The sequence below is a fragment of the Mustela lutreola genome, chromosome 15 (genome assembly GCF_030435805.1).
Source record: "Mustela lutreola isolate mMusLut2 chromosome 15, mMusLut2.pri, whole genome shotgun sequence".
Classification (NCBI taxonomy): Eukaryota; Metazoa; Chordata; class Mammalia; order Carnivora; family Mustelidae; genus Mustela; species Mustela lutreola.
Genome location: NC_081304.1, coordinates 13,947,315 through 13,968,524, shown reverse-complemented (window position 1 = coordinate 13,968,524; position 21,210 = coordinate 13,947,315).

The following is a 21,210-nucleotide window of genomic DNA, read 5'->3' as shown; positions in this document are numbered from 1 at the left end:
CACAGGAATGGAGAGGGAGACAGCCTTCCGTGTATAAACACAGATGACGATCAGATGAGCCACTCTCCGTGCAGCTCCCTCCAAAGAACATGTCACTTTCAATTCTCCCTTACGGTTCGGATTATTATAACGGGGATGCATTAATTTGGAAGTTAGAATAAAGATGTTTTCAAAGATAACCTCTCGGGGCACCTAGAGCACTCGGTTGGTTAAGTGTTCGAATTGATTTCAGCTCAGGGCATGCTCTTAGAGTGGTGAGATCGAGCCCCATGTGAGGCCTTGTGCCGGGCAGGGAGCCTATTTAAGAGTCTCCCTCTCCCTCTCCCTGCGCTCATGCATGCTCTCTCTCTCTCTTAAAAAAAAAGGAGTGAGGGGGGCTGCCTGGGTGGCTCAGTGGGTTGAGCCTCTGCCTTCAGCTCAGGTCATGATCTCAGGGTCATAAGTAGATTGAATCTACTTAACACTAAAATGCAGTGTGTTAAAATTGTAGTGATAGGTGGGGCGCCTGGGTGGCCCAGTCAGTCAGGAGCCTGGCTCTTGCTTTCAGCTCATGGAGGGAGCTCAGATCCATCGCCCTCTTCTCCAGGAAAAAGAAAAAAAGCCTCAAAGCCACCTGTCTCTGACTTACGTGTATACAGACTCCAAAGGACACATGGTCATACGTGCTGTGCACAGAGATTTTTCTCGCAGGCTCTAAGATGATATTTCTCAAAGGAAGGAGCTCGGAGCTTCCTTGTTGATGAATTTTTCTTTATTTTATTGAAGAGCCTCGGCTGTTTCCTGACGGTGCACACACCGAACCTCGGGCCCCAGACGGGCTGACCACGAGCCAGACCCAGAGTAAGCTTCATCCCACGCTTCCTGTTGAGTCCGGCAGCCAGAGCTTCCCGGTGACCCTTCCCTGCACCCAGCTGATTCAAAGGCCTGGCAAGACCCAGTGCCAGCCAAGAAAATCGGAGGCAGCCAGGTTTGTTATTTCAAACCTCTAACGCTGCAGACCCTGTATTTGGCCAATAAACCCGAAAGTTGAGATGAGGATACGGGAAATGCCATGATTAGAAAAGGGGCAGGGCGCCTGGGTGGCTCAGTCGGTTGAGCCTCGAACTCTTGGTTTTGGCTCAAATCAGGACCTCAGGCTTGTGGGATTGAGTCCCGCGTCAGGCTCTCAGCACAGAGTCTGCTTGGGATTCTCTCCCTCTGCCTCTGCTCCCTGCCCCCCGCCCACATGCTCTCCCCACCAAAGAAATAAATAAATAACTTTGAAAAAAAGAAAAAAGAATTCAAGTGGGCAAAAATCCCCGTGTGCCCAGCTTTCAAAATGTCAGCCCAATTTCAAAGTCAACTAATCTAGTTGATACAGTAAAATCATAAAAATGATGAACAGCAGGAATGTAAAATGGCACACAATTATTCTAGAAAACAACTTGGCAGTTTCTTCTACAGTTAAACATACACTTCCTACAAGACCCAGAATTGCCCTCCTGGGTATTGATCCCAGAAAAATGAAAATTCACATTTATTCAAAATTCTGGATAACAGTATTTACTGCAGATGTATTTTTAATAGTCACATATTAGGGTTCTCCAGAGAAAAGGAACCAATAGGATATATGTAGGTCTGTATTGATTACAAGGAATTGACTCACGTGATCATGGAGGCCGGAAGTCCCAAAATCTGCAGTCCGTGGGCTGGAAACCGAAGAGAATCAAACGTATAATTCCAGTCTGAGTCCAAAGTCCTGAAACCCAGAAAGAGATGATGTTTTAGTTTGAGTCTGAAGGAAGGAAAATACTGATATCCTACCTCAAGGCAGTCCAAAGAAATTCTCCCTAATTTAGGGTAGAGCCAGACTTTTTTTTTCTTTTCTCTTAAGGCTGTCATTTGCTTAGATGAGGACCACCCTCATAGAGAGAGCAGTCTGCTCTACTCAGCCAATTTATTTATTTATTTGTTTATTAATTAAAGCATTATTTATTTATTTGAGAGAGAGAGAAGGAGCACAAACAGGAGGGGCAGAGGGAGAGAGAGAGTCTCAAGCAGATTCCCCACTGAGTGTGGACCCAGATAAGGGGCTCGATCCCAGGACCCTGAGATCACGACCTGAGCTGAAACCAATAGTTGGGCATCCAACCAACCACACCACCCAGGCGCCCTCAATTGATTGATTTAAATGTTAACTCATGGGGCACCAGGCTGACTAGGTCGGTCAGAAAAATATGCAACTAAACCTTGGGGTCATGAGTTCGAGCCCCATGTTTGGTGGAGAGATTATTTAAAAATAAATAAATAAATAAACTCTAAACTCATCCTGAAATACCCTCAGAAATATCCAGGATAACATTTGGCCAAGTATCTGGGCAACCTGTGGCCGAGTCAAGCTGACATATAAAATTCACCACCACAGGGTGCCTGGGTGTCTAAGTTGGTTAGGCGACTGCCTTTGGTTCAGGTCATAATCCTGGAGTCCTGGGATCGAGTCCCACATCGGGTTCCCTGCTCAGTGGGGAGTCTGCTTCTCCCTCTGACCCTCTCCCCTCTCATGCCCTCTCTCTCAAATAAATAAATCAAATCTTTAAAAAAAATAAAATAAAATAAAAAATAAAAATAAAATTCACCACCACAAGTCAGAAACTGGAAACAAGTCAAATGTTCTTCAACAGGTGAACAGATAAAACAAACTGTGGTATATCCATACAATGAAATATTACTCAGCAATAAAGAAGAATGAGCTATTGCTGTTTGGGACAGCTTGAGTGAATGTCAGGGCTTTCTGCTGAGTGAAAAAAAACCAATCTCAAAAGGTTACGTGGAGGTGAGGGCTATGTTCACTTGGGGTGTGCTAACTTCAGAGTGTATACATGTGTCAAATCATCACCTTGTAGGTCTTAAAACATACAATTTTTTAAAAGATTTTATTTATCTGTCTGACAGAGGGAGAGATCACAAGTAGGCAGAGACGGGGAAGCAGGCTCCCTGCGGAGCAGAGAGCCCAGTGTGGGGCTTGATCCCAGGACCCTGAGATCATGACCTGAGTGGAAGCAGAGGCTTAACTCACTGAATCATGCAGGTGCCCCAGCAATTTTCATTTGTTTATTGTACCTCTATAAAGCTGTGGGGTGGTTAGAAATAAGATTACACCCTATTCAAAGCCATTTTTGCCCCTTTGTGCCTGGTATTGATACACATTTTAAAAATAGCTCCTTTTTTTTTTTGCAATAATAATAGTAATATATGTTGATTGCAAAAAAAAAAAAAGGGGGTTACATGCTATTTGATTTTTGAAGTGACAGAATTATAGTGTCAGACAATCAATCAGTGGTTGCCAGGGGTTAGGGTTGGGAGAGGGTATGACTAAGAAGGGGTGAAACAAAAAGTTTATTTCTTTATTTTTTGAAGATTTTATCTTTTTATGTATTTGTCAGAGAAAGAGAGAGAGTGCACAGCAAGGGGAGTGGCAGGCAGAGGGAGAAGCAGGCTCCCCACTGAGCAAGAAGCTGGATGCGGGACTCGATCCCAGGACCCTGGGATCATGACCTGAGCCGAAGGCAGACGCCCAACAGACTGAGCCACCCAAGTGTCCCAAACAAATGGTTTCTTAGTAGTGATGGAACAGTTTTGTATCCAAATTGTGGGATATTTACTTGACTCTGCACATGTGATAAAATTTCATAGAATTATATACCAACAAAACAAAAAACAAACAAAAAAAAGAGTGGATTTAAAAAAAAAAGTCTGTTTGCTGAGTACCATGTTCCAAACCAAAGTCTTGGAACCTCATGTACATAATACCGGATATTGACAACAACCTTGTGATTAAAAGCCGTGGCCCCCATTTGAAAGAGGAGCACACAGACACCTGAGGAGGGTAATTAGCTACACACAGTCACAGAGCAGGGAAGTGGCAAAACCAAGACGTCAACCAAATCTGACTCCAAGACTTCCGCTCCTTCCCTGCCTTGTGAACCCTCTGAATACACAAACTCCAAAGCATGGAGCCTCCATTGCTCACACGCTAGGCCAATCTAGCCCCGATGTCACCTCACACCACAGCTGGGTGCCCTGCACTTGTCCCTCTCACACGCTCTGATTCTCTCACAGCTGTGGCGGGGTCCCGACATAAACACAGAAAAAGAGGAAACACATAAACAGAGAAGCTGTTGGAGAGAGGCAGAAAAAATTAGCAGAGAGATGAAGCCCCATTAAAAGTCGATCACAGGGGGCGCCTGGGTGGCTCAGTGGGTTAAAGCCTCTGCCTTCCACTCACGTCGTGATCCTAGAGTCCTGGGATCAAGCCCCATGTTGGGCTCCCTGCTCGGAGCCTGCTTCCGTGCCCCCCCCGCAACTGCCTCTCTGCCTGCTTGTGATTTCTGTCTGTCAAATAAATGTCAAATAAATAAATACAATCTTTAAAAAAAAAAAAAAAAAAGTCAACCACAGGACAAGTCCAGACCAACAGATGGCTGGGGCCGGGGTCCCAGAGTAAAGAAAGCAGCTTTTCCCTATAAACCTCCCTTGAATTTAGAGGGTGACTTCAAGGATATGTGTGCTAGGAGGCACCACTTCAACACTCACGCATCAACAGGATTTATCTTAGCAGGGACTTTTCCATACAGTTCTAGAATCACCAGGGAAGATGCTGTTGATCTTGGAGTCCAGGACAGAACGTGGTCTGGGTCAAGGGCTCAGTCAGTGTAGCATGAATGAATAAAGTGCAAGAATGTACCAGAATTGTGGACTCAGACGTCTTACAAGCCCAGGCAGACGATACACATGAATGGGGCTGGGGATGGTAATGTAGGGGAGAGCAAGAAAGAGGGTGAACGGGCGCACGTGTCCACATTTGAAAGCGGCAGCCACTCTTCAGCCCTGACCATCTGCTGCCATGTAGGAATGTTGGCCACATCTGATTTTCCAAGACAGGCCCAAATCCAGCTCTTACGGTGAGCTCCCGATTTTTTCATGTTGTGAACTAATCTTAAACTTTTTAATTAAGTGAGGGTCAGACAAATCACATATGCTGGTTGACCGCTGCCCGGAGGACATGTTTGGAACGCTCACTCTGAACGTTCAGGCTGTTTCAGAGTTTCTGAAGCAGGGATTTTGTTGATAACTGCAAGGCACAGAGCTCAAGAGGAGGCAAAGGGAAGCCAGCGTCACCAACATCCATAAGCTAATTCCCTTCGACTGCCTCTTCTGTAAGCGACACCCGTAGAGGCCCAGAGAACAGGCAGGACCTCCGGAGCGGGGCTGCGGACACAGATGACCACATGACTGCTAGCTGGTTTGGTTATAGGATTCTTGTATGACCTGAACCCTCGTGAAAAATGCATCCTTTTTGAATTATCAGACTATTTCCATCCCGGTGCTAGAGGCACAAAGACCAGACAATCTCATCTAATGGACAAAAGATGGTCTCGCCAGATCTATTTGAAGAGGAGCGCTCGTTGCTGCTTGCACAAGACAGAGGGAATTTAAGACAAGACTGGACAGAGTCCTGGGGAAGAGGCCACGGGTGGTGAATCAGCCCCGGCCTGAGGACCTCATATGGATGTAAAGTCTCCGCACCGTCCACCCTTGACTTGAACACCAGGGGCCTTTTGTCATCTCCTACACTGGCCAGTTCTTCCTCTCAAATTCAGGAAATCGGCACAAGGCTCAGAGACCAGCCCAGCTTCTAATCCTCCCTCATCGGTGACAGCTTTGGAAACTCAGTTTCCCCATTTTTAAAGGTAATTAGCACACGGTGGCATCACGCTCCCCTTCACATGATTGAATGGAAAGGGCACTTTATCTCTTTGGTATTCCTCCCCCAAATCTATATCCCCAGTTTAGTCATGAGAAAATATCAAATGAGCTCAAATTGAGGAACATTATACAAAATAGCAGAGTATACTCTTCAAAATTATATCAAGATGGGGGGCGCCTGGGTGGCTCAGTGGGTTAAACCTCTGCCTTCGGCTCAGGTCATGATCCCAGAGTCCTGGGATTGAGTCCCGCATCGGGCTCTCTGCTCAGCGGGGAGCCTGCTTCCCTCTCTCTCTCTCTCTGCCTGCCTCTCTATCTACTTGTGATCTCTCTCTGTCAAATAAATAAACAAAAAATCTTAAAAAAAAAAAAAGTATATCAAGATGGGCGCCTGGGTGGCTCAGTGGGTTGAGCTGCTGCCTTTGGCTCAGGTCATGATCTCAGGGTCCTGGGATTGAGTCCCGCATCGGGCTCTCTGCTCGGCAGGGAGCCTGCTTCCTCCTCTCTCTCTCTCTCTCTCTGCCTGCCTCTCTGCCTACTTGTGATTTCTCTCTGTCAAATAAATAAATTTTAAAAAAAAGTATATCAAGATACAAAAACACAGGGATTGACTCAGAAACTGTCACAGGTTGGAGGAGACTGGACAACTCTGTGCAAGATGGTATCCTGGATTGGATCCTATGATGGAAAAAGGCCAATGGTAGTCTCATAGGAGAACTGAATGAAGTCTGTGTCATTTAGTTTAAAAATCATGGGACTGGAGCGCTTGGGTGGCTTAGTTCATTGAGCGTCCGACTCTTGATTTCGGCTCAGATCATGATCTCAGGGTCGTGAGATCAAGCCCCGAGTTTGGTTCCACACTGGGCATGGAGCCTGCTTTAGATTCTCTCTCTCCTTCTCCCTTTACCCCTCCCATGCTGCTCTCTCTCTCTCTCTCTCTCAAATAAATAAATAAATCTTTAAAATGATGGGACTAATAGCTCTTCTTTATATCCCTTTCCCCTTCTCCTTCCTTTCTGGAACAATTCAATCCAAAACCTTAGGTAAGACAGAGCTAGGTAGGTGTCCCTCGTGGAAGGGGGTGGGGAACCCTGGTGACCCTGAGTGGGTGCCCACACAGTGTGCAGGTGGCCTGACATTTGGATTCAGAGCCCGAGAAGGGTAGGAAGACTGTCCATGCAGGTACAGCCTGGAGTAGAGAGCCAGAGCCCACGCGGGGAGGGGAAATCCTCACTGTCCAAGAACAGGGTTATAAATACGGAAAGGGAAGAAGACTGGGGCAAAGCCTGTGGTGTTGGATGGAAATCAGACACAATGGTGTGAACTCATATTGGTGGGAACTCTTTCAGTATATAGAGATAGAAAAGGAATTATAGAGATGGGCATTTACTAGAGTTTTTGCAAGATGAGGAGATCTGGAAAGGGATGGTGGAGAGGGTGATACAAGTGAGGGTTCTTAATGCCCTTGAAGATGGTTAAGATGGTCAACTTCATGTTCTGAGCATTTTACCGTAATGTGTTTAAATAAGTAGACGTCAATATACCTGGTTGTGATTGTCTGTATGTCATGTTGTATGTGTTCTGCTGTGTGTCTGGACGTGTATACACACCTACATTCCCTCATTTTCTCCCCCAAGAAGAAAAGAGAGGACTCACCCTGGTAGCAATGACCACACCCAGCACTGAGATCTCAGCTCCGCACTAAAATGAACCAGGGTCCTTGGAGGAATGACTGGCTTCCCAGGGCTGGGACAGGAAAAGCATGAGATGAGCCTAGAACATCTTGTGCTAGAAAGCTCAGAGCATGACAGGTCTGGCAAAAGGACACAGCAATTAGCTTGAGGGCTCCTACTGGCCACACGGGGAATAATTATCAAAATCTGTAACGACAGTAACAGATTACAACCTCCCCGAATCCACGAGCACATACAGACACGACATTTCTTGGCCGAGATCAAGAGAAGGTAAGGGAGCCCTGGGGAGAAGGACACTCACTCTTATTTTCCTTTTTCCTATTTTTTTTTTTTTTTAAAGTGTTGAGTGGAAAGGACATGACACATAGAGCAAACTCGAGGCCCAGAAAATTCCTAGAGAGACTGTCCAAGACATATGGACTTTTGAGATCTGTCCAGTGTCATTTCCTGTTGGGGGGGAGGGAAGAGGCAGGGGTGCCACGAGGAATGGGATGGGGGGTGCAAGGAGCAGGAGGGAGGGAAGGGGGCTGGGCTATCAACCGCTGCTTCCAGTGAGCCCCCTCCCCAGATGCTGCGGGGCTGGGGGGCCGGGGGGTCAGGGGCCTCCAGGAGTGGCCTCTGCCCTGCAGAGTGGAGGTGCCCCACATCTGGTTCACATTGTCGGGTAAACGCAAATGGGTTTCTGAGCCCAGCAGACTTGGCCAAGCCCTGCTGCTTGGACACCAGGGCACAGCATCACCCCTTGCACGGGTCACCGGGCCTGGCCAGCTCCCAAGGGCCTGCAGAGAGGACGTGGTTGGAAGGAGGCCATCTTCTCTGCTTAGAACCACATTATCTGGGCCCAGCTCTGCCTAATGGACAAAACAGCCGTGGGTCCAGAGGGGCTGGTTCTGGGACGTGCAGATGACTCACTGCAGGCCTGGAATGAGGCTGGAGCTCCACACACACCAGATGTAACCACCCCGCCCACGCGGATTGTTTGTTCTTCGCATGGTGCCTCCCTTGGCTGGGAAGAGACAACTGATGGCTGGGGAATCTTAAGCAACTTTCCTAACTTCTCTGAGACCCAATTGCCCCACCTGTAAAATGGGAACGATGATTTCTTCCTCACAGGGCCATGGTTAGCCAATGAGAGTCACTGAATGAAAAGCAGAGTCAGCTCCAGAAAGTTCTTCACCGAAGCCTGCGACTCCTGTTGGTCATTTGGATATCAGGCTCAGCTCTTCGATTGAATACTAAAAGTCTTGGGGGATGGAGGGGTCACAGCTATTTTTCTTGCTGGCTTAGTACCCCAGCAATCAGTCCCACCCCTGGCAGTATTAGGCAGAGGACTGACAGAGGACAATTCACTTTCCAGTTTCGCTATTTGGTGGCTGTGTGACTCTAGGAAGCTTCCTCAACCTCTCTGAAACTCCATTTCTTTCTCTCTAGAGGTGGAATCCTAGCCCCTGCCTCCCAGGTGTTTGAGGGAATTGACAGAGGTAATGCATGTCAGGGGAAGTTTGCGGTGTCTACTAGTTTCCTTCCCACGCTCATTTAAAGGCCTCAGAAAACAGTGTTGGCTTGAAGGGACACACCTCAGGGAAGCAGCTTTTAAAACTGTCAGCTCCAGGGGCACCTGGGTGGCTCAGTGGGTTAAAGCCGCTGCCTTCGGCTCAGGTCATGATCCCAGGGTCCTGGGATCGAGCCCCACATCGGGGGGGGGTCTCTGCTCAGCAGGGAGCCTGCTTCTTCCTCTCTCTCTCTCTGCTTGCCTCTCTGCCTACTTGTGATCTCTGCCTGTCAAATAAATAAATAAAATCTTTAAAATAAATAAATAAATAAATAAAACTGTCAGCTCCATTGGGGCTCCTGGGGGGCTCAGCGGGTTAATCTCTATGCCTTCACTCAGGTCATGATCTCGGGGTCCTGGGATCGAGCCCCACATCGGGCTCTCTGCTCAGTGGGGAGCCTGCTTCCTCCTCTCTCTCTGCCTGCCTCTCTGCCCACTTGTGATCTCTGTCAAATAAATAAATAAAATCTTTAAAAAAACAAATCAAGAAAACAAAAACAAAAACGGTCAGTTCCAGTCCCTCCTCTGCCCAGCATTAGATCTTTCCTGGAAAAGATCTAATGGATCTGAAGGGTGCTGATTCATTCTGGGGAGAGTTCTGAGGCCCAACATCCCGGCTAGTAGCCCTCAGCTTCCCTGCCTATTGGTGCTCTCCCACTAAAGAAAGGACATGGCTTCTTCACCAGAGGCCACCAGCTTGCTCTTCCCCACACCCTCCTGGGTGTCCACGGGGAGCCACCCAGCTCTGCTGGGCACGCTTGTCCATTGCAGAGCCCACACCAGGAGCCAGGTCTGCAGAGCCAAAGAGTCTGGACTCTGGGACATACCTCCCTTGGTCCTTTGGAGAAGCTGAAACCGAAGAAGCCGGCTGCCCCTTGGCGGATCACATGACCTCCCTGTGCCTTCATTTCCGCATCTGTAAAAATGGACCCCACCCACCTCATAGAGTGTGATGAGGCTTTCCTGAGAGGTTCGAGTATATAAGGGCTGTACTCGGTGCAGCAGAAATGCCAAGTAAATGTTCACCATTAGGAATATTAGCTCTCATTTGGAATCTCTCCAGCCCTAAAAACTTCCTGCTAAGCAGCTGAGAGGTTGCCAGGATTCAAGGTCAACCTTGATCTACCCAGGCTACCGGGGAAGAGAGAGGATTTCTCTCACTTCTTTCACAAGTCCACTCTGAACAACCAGCCAACCTGTAGATGGAACCATGATCCAATCAGGTAATTAAGCCTTAATTCCTCTCCTCCGATCCCCCAGAGCCCACCACGCCTAATTAGCTTTCTCCTTCTCCCCAAATGTTACCAATCACCCACTTAATCACCAGCCATGATCTAACTCCCCCCTCACCCCTACTTGGACCGTACTCAATGTGATCAATACTGAAAGGTTTCACTTTAAGGTCTTTTTCTGAAACCTTGAACAACAGCAGCAACCAAAACAAAAGCAGAAAAAGTAGCCTTCTCACCTCTGTGAAATCCTAAATTTAAAAAGATAAAATTGGGGGCACCTGGGTGGCTCAGTGGGTTAAGCCTCTGCCTTCAGCTCAGGTCATGCATGATCTCAGGGTCCTGGGATCGATTCCCGCATCGGGCTCTCTGCTCGGTGGAGAGCCTGCTTCCTCCTCTCTCTCTGCCTGCCTCTCTGCCTACTTGTGATCTCTGTCAAATAAATAAATAAAATATTTTAAAAAAAGATAAAATTGATATGTAATTTAATATATCATATTATACCATAACTATATTACATATAACAAGACAATTATATAAATTGTGTGTGTGTTTGTGTACACTCAACAAGGGCTAAGATGAATGCTTGTCACACTCAAGAGTGAAATAGAACAAATTATACATCCTTTGCCTGACAAGGAAGCTGGAAGAACATTGTGGAGGATCATGACGATTCTGAAGCCATTCTTGAGAACTGCTTCATGACCAGAAAGGGATGTGACCGTAGGTGAGGACTGGGGACAGGCTCTTTGAGTAACTATTTGGAGCTTTTGGGGTTAAAGCATTTTTCACAGCCTTAAAAATATTGCACTCTCAAAAACAAAACAAAACCAAAAAATGCCTATCTATGCATCGACCTATCTGCATTTTTTTTTGCCCCCACCTTAAACTCCTGCTTTTTTTAAACTAATTGAGAGCTTACTTGTTAAGCTATTTAGCTCATTCATCCTTAAAACATCCTTCAGGTTTAGATGGTAGTTTCCTCCCATTTTGCTGAGTTGGAAAGTGAGGCACAGAGCAGTTAAGTAACTTTCAGGAGGTCACACAGCTATTAAGTACTAGAGTCAGATTCCAAACTCCAACCTTCAGCATTCAGAGGCCACACTTTTAACCACTGAGCTCTACTGCCTCCCTGTGGTGGTTTTTCCAGCTGGGTGGAAGCCCGGGGCTTTCCACAAACACCTCCCTCTGCTGTAACGCACAGAGCTCAGTACTTCCCATGTTGTTTTAAACAGCCAGCCCCACGCCCTGTATCTACATTCAAAATATTAACCTACCATTGGGGGGGGGGGGGCTGCACGTTTTTAACCAAAAACTTCTATTTTCTCTGATTTTAGACCATTATAAGAACTGCGTTTTTCCCCCTCACTTCCTATGTAAAACCAAAAGAATTCATTGTCAACTCACCGTGCATCTTTAGAGGTCCTGGGGGTTGAGCCCTTTTGGAGGAATGTGGTGACACGTGGCGCGGTTTGGGGGTCCGGATCGCTTCCACAGCCCGATCTGGAACCCTGGGGTAGGTGACATACCGGAAGTTTGAGAAACGCCGTTGCTCCTCACCTTGGTGTTCTAGATGTTTCAGGCGGCAGGGAGGTGGGTTTATTTTTTTCCTGTTAAAACTTTCAAAGCTCAGAGCTCAAGTGTCTGGCCTCAGAGGCTGGTTTCGGGGTGTGGTGAGTGAGGTGTGGGGTGGCGGCGGGTCCTGGCAGGCGGGGGGAGGGGGGGTTCGAGCCCTCGATGGGATGAGAAACTGTGTAGCCTCTTTAATTCGAGAATTAGGACAGAGCTGATGGGGTCTGGGCGGGATTGAGGTTGAATTGAGGTTGAATTGAGGCCTGATGGGGCATTCGGTTCCTCGCTCTTTACTAAGTGGTGTGGAGAGGGGACAGTGACAGAAGAGTCTGAGAAGAGGACGAAGGAGAGGGCAGGGAAGATGACCCACAGCGGGGGAAACTGAGGCCCAGAATAAGTGCCAGGACAAGGGCAGGTGGGCTTGCAAAAAAGGAAAATAAAATTATTAAAAGGACAGAGACACCTGTTACCTTTTGCAAACATGTCTGCCTCGGAATCCAGGCTTTCCAGAGGCAAAAGAGGGCCCGACAAGGGTGATAATGGCCAAGCTCCCCGAGGCACTCCCTGGGCGCCCCGCAGGCCTCCGGTCCCCTCGCCTACAGCAAGCCCTCAGCCCCTCGCAGCAGCCCCTGGGCCGGGGACCACTGGCTGTGTTAATAGGGAGGCACAGAGCGTTCCAGGGAGGGTGAGTGACCCACCCAAGGTCCGGGCATGTAGGTGATCCCGGCGAGACCCCAAGGCTGTCGCTTCCAGCCCCTGCACCCGACGCCAGACGCCCTCCCGGCTGCCGGTGCTGGGAATTCGTACCCTGCAGGGCTGACTCCCTGACCAACGGGTGCCTTCCCTTCATTACTCCCCAAAACACACACACACACTCTCTCTCTCTCTCTCCAACCTGCATCAGAAAGTGATATGAGCAAGAACTAATCCTTTTTGTGTTACGTCACTGAGATTTTTTTTTTTTTTAAGATTTTATTTATCTATTTGACAGAGGTAGACACAGGGAGAGAGGGAACTCGGGCAGGGGGAGTGGAAGAGGGAGAAGCAGGCTTCCCGCTGAGCAGCAAGCCTGATGTGGGGCTCGATCCCAGGACCCTGAGATTATGACCTGAGCCGAAGGCAGACACTTAACAACCGAGACACCCAGGTGCCCAAGCCAATGAGATTTTTTAATTTGGCCTATAAATAAGACTTTTCCTGGGGTGCCGGGTGGCACAGCTGGTTAAGCATCTGCCTTTGACTCAGGTCATGATCCCAGGGTCCTGGGATCAAGCCCCGGGTTGGGCTCTTCCTCAGTGCGGAGCCTGCTTCTCCCTCCGCCTGCCACTCCCCCTGCTTGTGCTCTCTCTCTTTCAAATAAATGAATACAATGTTAAAAAAAATAAAAATAAATTTTAAACAAGTCCTTTTCTAATAAGAGAAGGAGTAAATAGTATTGCAAAACAAAACGAAGTAAAGAGTGATTAGGGAAAGGGGTGATGTGATGGAAGGCCTTTGGAGCAGGTAACATTTGAGGCAAAACCTAATGAATAGAAGAAATGAGCTATAGGAAGATATGAGCAGAGACTCCTGCAGGAATAGGAAACAGCATGAGCAAAGATCCTGTGGCAGCAACAAGGTTGGACAGTGTGAGGACTAGAAATGAGGCCAGTAGAGCTAGAGCAGAGTGAACTTGGAAAAGTATGTGAGAAGAGGGAGTAGACATGCATACCAGATGGGTGCTACAGGCTGTAGTGAGTTTTATTCTAAGTGTGATAGAAAGCCATGGAAAGTATTAAACAGTGGATATGGTCCGATTTGTGCTTTAAAAAGATCCCTCTGGGGGCGCCTAGTGACTTAGTGGGTTAAGGGTCTGACCCTTGATTTCCCCATGGCTCCTTGTGATTTCCTAGGCCTCTTAGCTCAGATTACAGAATGAATGAACCACCACCTCGAGAAGGTGACCCAAGGATTTAAGGCATTCAGCTCATCTCCCTACTGCCCACTGCCCTTATGAAAGCCCAAAGGCTTGCAGTGCAGGTCACTGTCCCCTCGAGGTGGGCAGAGGAGTGTACACCAGCCCAGTGTAATGGCCCTGCATGGGAAGTTGGCCATGATGGGTCAAGAGCCCAGGTTGTGGGTGGCAACCATTCTCCCCAGACATCATTCTGCCTCCCAGCAAGGCCACCCTGTGCAGGGTTGGGCAGAGGGGGCAGTCTGTGCACGGGGCACTCCATCAATGCCTTACTACCAAATGCAAAACCAGGGTTCCAAGAAGTCTTCATTTTTCAGAAGCAAAACTATGTGCTTCCTGGTTGAGAATGAACAATGTTCACCTCCTAAAATTCTACATGCAGAGCGCTCAGAATAATCTGGAGAGAAGAAAAGGACCTACCTGCTGTAAAGAAAGTCAACCACAGTAGTGTTGGGTTTTTTTTTTTTTCAATTTTTAATCTTGAATTAATTCTAAATTTAGAAGAGTAATACAAGACCATTTTGCCACATTAGTGCAGATTATATATGTATACAATTTATATATATAATTTTATATACTACACATAACATATATAGCATATAGGTATGCTATACATGAATATATAATTTGTGATGTGGAGACCAAAGGCAAAAGGAATCCAGAAAAAATTAAATTTCTTTTGGAGCCCATTGACAAGTCCTTGAGACAAGTCCTCATGGACCTAAGTTGCCTCATGTTAGTACATTGCTGGAGGCAAAAGGCAACCTTAGCTTAACATTAACCTGACCTCCAGGATCCTTGGAAACTTGCTTTATCTCTTACCCCCCAAGATACGTGTTGGCAATCATCCTCCAAGCATATGGCCCACTGATATACATCTGAAGGGTCTCATGACTAAGGTTTTACTAGATTGTAGTAAATGACATTTTCTTAAGAACACCTAGACCCTCGAGGTCCTGGAAACCTTGCTTCCAAATTCCTGACCCCCTCCCAACTTGAAAGTATATAATGGGCTCTTTCTGCCCATGGGTCCTGCCCCTGTGCTTTAATCAAAACACCCAAGAATTTGTTCTTGACCATTGGCTTCCAAACCCCAACATTTTACATCAATTCACATGTTCATATTTATAATTTTTTAAAGATTTAAAAAGTAATCTCTACACTGAACATGGGGCTCAAACTCATAACCCTGAGATCAAGAGTCACATGTTCTACCAACTAAACTAACCAGGCACCCCATATATATCCATAATTTCAACATTTTTCCTCTGAATTACTTTAGGGTGCAAGATGCACGTTCCTTTATCCCTAAACACTGCCATGTTGTCTCCTAAGGGAAGAAGACTTTTCTTTCTTTTTTTTTTTAAAGATTTTATTTATTTATTTGACAGAGATAACAAGTAGGCAGAGAGGCAGGTAGAGAAAGAGGGGCGGGGTGGGGGGGGAGCTGGCTCCCTGCTGAGCAGAGAGCCCGATGTGGGGCTCCATCCCAGGACCTTGGGATCATGACCTGAGCCGAAGGCAGAGGCTTTAACCCACTGAGCCACCCAGGCACCCAAGAAGACTTTATTGTAAATTCAAGATTTTATTGTTAATTCAAGATTTATTGTAAAGATTCAAGATTTATTGTAAAAATTGTACCACAGTACAATTTCCAAACAAGAGATGTAACACTGATATTATCTAACATAGAGTCCATATTCAAATTTTGCTAATTGCCTTAATAATCTCTTCCCTGTCATTTTTTTTTTCCCTCAGTCAAGAATCCAATCCCAGATCATGGACTGCATTCAGTTGTTGTTATGGGTTGAATCATTTCTCCCCCAAAACGTCATGGAGGACCTCAGCACGTGGCTTCTTCCGGAGAGGGGGGTCTTACAAAAGCAATCAAGTTAAAATGAAGTCATTAGAGTGGGCACAGGTCCAGTCTGACCGGTTGTCATTATGGAAAGGGACAGTCGGAAGACAGCCATCTACTGTCACCATCTCCAGGCCGGAGACGTTCTCAAGAACATCGGCCTCAGAAGGAGTGTGATCACCCCTGATCTCACATCTGTAGCCTCCAGAACGGAGAAAACACATTTCTGTTGCTGAAGCCACTGGTTAGTGGCGACGGGTTACAGCAGCCTGAGAAACAAACCCAGCTGTCAGGCCACCTTGAGGAGCCTGTTTGTCTTGATTAACGATAGCAGGTGACCCACCGGGACAGCCACCCAGGGAAAGAGCTCCTTCTCCAAGGCACCACCGGCTGCCTCGCTTTCAGAGTGAGTTTTCGGAGTCCATGGCACCCGTGAGATGAGATCTAGGTGGACTTTCTCCTTTTCAAGGTCTACCGGGGGCGTGAGGCGGGCCAGCCCCAGAGCTGGGCATGAGGACTCGCACAGGGGGTGTGGGTGGCCACCAGGACTTGGAGGAGGAAGCCAAGGCAGGGAGGGTGGCAAGGGGAATGGGAGGCTGCATGAGGGTGTCCAGGGGGCTCCCCGGTGAGGTTAGAGTTTCCTAGGGGTTCCCCCAAGAAAAGACAGTTTTTAAGTTAAGGAAAGTTTGAATTTGAAGTTCCTTGGTATTTTTCTATTGTCTGAGCACGACGGTGGCCTTGTCCTGCTGACGGCTGGACAAACGGCCACGGTCTGGGGTCTCCCTGGCAGTAGGACCTTGAGGAGGGAGGAAACAAACAGGTGCTCGAGGAACTGGCCCTGCTGGAGGAAAGGAATGCCTCCCTCCCCTCACGGAAGGGAAAATAGGACCTCTGAGCTGGGGCGGGGGGGGGGGGGGGATGGACGGACGACACAACTCTGCAAAAAATGGTTTCTCTTTCGGAAGGACCACGCACTAGAGGCACAAGGTGTCTGATTGCCAGGGAACATTCGGGGCAGTGACAGGGGTGTCTCCAACCCCCCACGGCTTAGGAGAATGTCATCACCTGCAGATGCATCTAGAACAGGGCTGAGCCAGCAACCCATGGTGCTCCCAGGAGCTTGGATCCTAATTTGAATGGGCTAAAAGGTCACCAACATAAGATTTAGGGCTAAGAGAGAGGACACAAGCCGACCCCAAATCACTCTGAAACCTGAGACCAGAGGTTTTCAATCTCAGCCCTACTGACGTTTTGGACCAGATAATTTCTTTATGGTGGGGGTCTGTTCTGCACGTTACGAGATCAAACATCCTTGACCTCTCCCCAGTAAGATGCCGGCATCATTGCTCTCCCCAAGATGTGACAATCAAGAACATCTCACGACTGTCAAATGTTCCCTTGAGGGGCAAAATTGCCCTTGACTGAGAACTGTTCCTTTAGATTTAGAAAAACATTTAAGATCTATTTATTTGAGGGGCGCCTGGGTGGTTCAGTGGGTTAAGGCTCTGCTTTTGGCTTGGTTCGTGATCTCAGAGTCCTGGGATCGAGCCCTTCATCGGGCTCTCTGCTCAGCGGGGAGCCTGCTTCCCTCCTCTCCCTCTGCCTGCCTCTCTGCCTACTTGTGATCTCTGTCAAATAAATAAAATCTTTAAAAAATGTTTTTACTTATTTGAGACAGAGACAGAGAGAGAGAGAGAGAGCATGAGCAGGGGAAGAGGGAGGCAGAGAGAAAGAGAGAGAGAATCCTCAAGCAGACCCCCTCCCGCCCACTGAGTGCGGAGCCCAACACGGGGCTCCATCTCATGACCCTGAGATCAGGACTGGAGCCACTTAATCTTCTGAGCCACAACTAGACAAAAGTTAAATCTTCGACTTGCTAATTTTTTTTTGCAATTACCTGGAATCTAGCTCAAAAGTCTAAATGACCCCATTGAAACCCCAGTATCTGAACCCCACTGGATGTGGCAAAAAAGCAAGTGAAAGGGCAGTTCATGACGCGGTGTCAGACTTGCTTTCTCCTTGCAGTGTCGGTGACCTCAGGCGCTCAGCTTCGCTCACTGCCTCCGTTTGCAAACTGCTGTGTGCCTGCTGGACGGGCCTAAATGGCCGGTCCACCTCAGAGCTGGCTGCGGGTCCCTAACGGCCGGGAGCCCTCTCCGGGGGCTTTCCAAGCTTCATTTAGGGCTTATTTGTAAAGTATCTTACAAAGTTCAGGCCCAGATGCTCCGGGAAGTCCAAGTGATGAGGATTCTTGCCACCCTCTTAAAAAGAACATTCCTGAGTGGAAAGGCTGCAGCAGGAGCCAGAGCAGGACGTTCCAGGAGGGGGGCGTGTGGGCAGGTCGCGAAGGAGTCTTCGAGAAGGGCATCGGAGACCATAAAGAAAGGGAGTTAAGACTCTCCAACTTGCTGGGCCTCCTCCTATTCTCTAGATCAGGAAATTACGTCAAGTGTTTCCCGAACAGCTGAAGTCTGTTCGAAACCTGCTGGCATTCTCCACATTACCTCCAGGAAGCAGACGCTGAAGAATTTCTTTGCAACAAGAAATGCGTGACCTCTGCTTGCCCGTTGTCACCTGGACAATGGCTGCTCACTCTGGGAAGGGAAGACTGGGGCCTTCTTAGCTCATTTGGATGTCCTGTTCAGTGTCCTAAAGGACATATCCTAAAGATGAGGCACCTGGGTGGCTCAGTGGGTTAAGCCTCTGCCTTTGGCTCAGGTCATGATCTTAGGGTCCTGGGATCGAGTCCTGCATTGGGCTCTCTGCTTAGCGGGGAGCCTGCTTCCTCCTCTCTCTCTGCCTGCCTCTCTGCCTACTTGTGATCTCTCTCTGTCAAATAAATAAATAAAGTCTTAAAAAAAAAAAAGAAAAGAAAAAAGAGTGCTCTTCTGGTTGGGGGGGTGTGTGAGACAGAGACAGAGAAGGTGAAGAACATTCTTTGCCAGGTAATTTAGCTATGTCAGCAACAGCTTGCTAGTTACCTACTTATCCTCACTTAATCTTCGGGTGGGGGAAGGATGAGGTCAGCCTCTTCTGTTTTAGGCATCGTTCTAGAACACGCAACCAAGAGAGCCACAGCCCACCTCTAGGGACTCGCTCTCTCCAAGGCCAGAGCCCATAAATCTCCCAGGGCGGGGGTCCACAGGCGACCCGCCGCAGCTGGCCAAGTGGAAGCCTCCCGAGCACGTCCGCTTTGGGATGCCAGGGGAGGGGGTCACAGAACCACAGCCGCCTGGGAGCCCCCTGCCACTCCGGCGAGGAAGGCAGCTAGCTCCCGATGACAGTGACAGCTGATGATGCTGATGATGGCAGGGGACGGTTCCCTGCGACCCACACAGTGAGGAACCACGCCCCCTGCTGCAGCACGGGCCTGGGATCCGACACTTGGGAGGTGTGGGATTTGCCTCCCAGGGACCTGGCTTTCAGCAGGAGGGCGAGGACACCGCCCACCCTCTGGGGCCACAGGGAAGCTGGACATGAGGCCAGAATAAAGCCCCGGCTGCCACCTTCTCTCCCTGGGGGGGCGGCACCACGTTCCCCATGCGCTTCATCAGGCTTTTGGAATGACTGTCAACCAAATGCCATTGTTTAGGGACAGCCCGTTACAACTCCTGTTCAACAGAGTCCCGGCGTCAAATCACAGCCAACGCCATTGGTCTGAGGTCTTAAACTACCGCATGAACTGGGCCACTGGCTGGCTCAGTCCGTGGAGTGTGCAACCCTTGATGGCAAGGTCGTGTGTTTGCGCCCCACCCTGGGTGTAAACATTAAGGGGAGGGGTAAGCCAAACTAGTACATGAAGCAAGCTCGGATGGTGACATTAGAAGAAGTGGGGGGCACCTGGGGTGGCTCAGTCGGTTTAGAGTCTCACGTCAGCTCAGGTCATGATCTCAGGGTCCTGGGACAGAGCCCTGGCTCAGCGGGGAGTCTGCTTCTCCCTCCCCTAAGTAAATAAACAAAATCTTAACAAACAAACAAAAAGCCACTACAGTGTCTAGGCAGTGAATTGTAAAGATCTATACCTCAAGTCTCTAGTATTTTGAAGATGGCTGCACTTCTGAGAACCTAATTTTCATCAGGCTATGAGCTCCTTTTCCCAAAAAGCTCACAAGCACCTATTGTACACAATTTTCAGGGATCACGGGCTCTTGCAGGGGTGCGTGGGTGGCTCAGTGGGTTAAAGCCTCTGCCTTCGGCTCAGGTCATGATCCCGGGGTCCTGGGATCAAGCCCCGCATCGGGATCTCCGCTCAGCAGGGAGCCTGATTGCTCCTCTCTCTCTGCCTCTCTCTCTGCCTGCTTCTCTGTCTACTTGTGATCCCCGTCTATCAAATAAATAAATAAAATATTTTTTAAAAAGTCTGTCCTGCATTTCAGGCTACTCAGGTTAAGGATTCCTATTCATGAAAAAACATACAAGGAAATGTTGAGATTTTTATCTACCTGGTATCCTGTAGCTGTAAATTTTTCAAAATTAGTTATTACTTCTGTAACCAGGAAACATTATTTTACCAAGTTGCCAAAAAGAAAGAAAAGGAGAAAACTTCATATTCACTAAATCTTTTCCCCGGAGGGACAGACACAATTGGTTAGGAGGATGGGCAGGAAAGGCACCAGATCACTAGTCACCTTAAACTTTGATCTAAATCTGATTAAATCTGATTAGTTTGATTCTACAGGTTTCCTGGTTTCTACATGTTTCCTCACATTTCTCCTGTATTCCAACAGTTGTGCCCCCCAATTTTTTTTTCTTTTGTAGCTACCATCAGGAACTACTGTCTATACACCAGAGCTTGACTTCTCATTCAGTTTGAGTTCAAAGTTTTCTTCTCCATCCACCCCTTCCTCGACTTCCCTTGCTTTTATGGTAAGTTTCCAGTATTTCTGCCTGCACCAATTCAAGTTCTAAACATCAAGACTTGTTCAGAGAAGAAAATACGGTTTTGTTTTGCTGCCTCAGTGCGTTCAAGGAGCTTCCCATCCCTGGGAAAGGCCCATCTGTTGTTTGTAGGGACAAGTTGCCAAGCAAACCATCGCCAAGCTGGACTTGGGTGCCTCAGGTGGCTGTTCTCACAGCCAGTGAGAAGTTCCACGAGGAGGTGCTCCCAACTCTGCGAAATGGTGGGGGCAGGAAGAGAACGTGGAGCTCTCCCTGGGGAGGCTACACGGGCTCCCCTCGGGTGGGAGACACCATTGGCAAAGCTAAAACCAGCCTTGAAAGGCCTGAGGGCTCACGAAACATCCAATTTTTGGACTGAATCCTACTGTTGAGTATAGAAATATATGCATGGGGCGTCTCATGTTGGCGTACAGCTGTGAACGATGAGAGAAACAAAACAGAAGGGCTGCCGGCTAGCTCAGTCTGTAGAGCACGTGACTCTTGATCTCGGGGTTGTTAAATTCGAGCCCCAGCTGAGTACAGAGATTATCTAAAAATAAAATCTTAGGGACAGCTAGGTGGCTCAGCCCATTGGGCGTCTGCCTTTGGCTCAGGTCAGAATCCCAGGGTGCTGGGATCGAGCCCCACACTGGGCTCCTTGCTCTGCAGGGGGAGCCTGCTTCTCCCTCTTCCCCTGCCTGCTGCTCCCCCTGCTTGGGCTGGCTCTT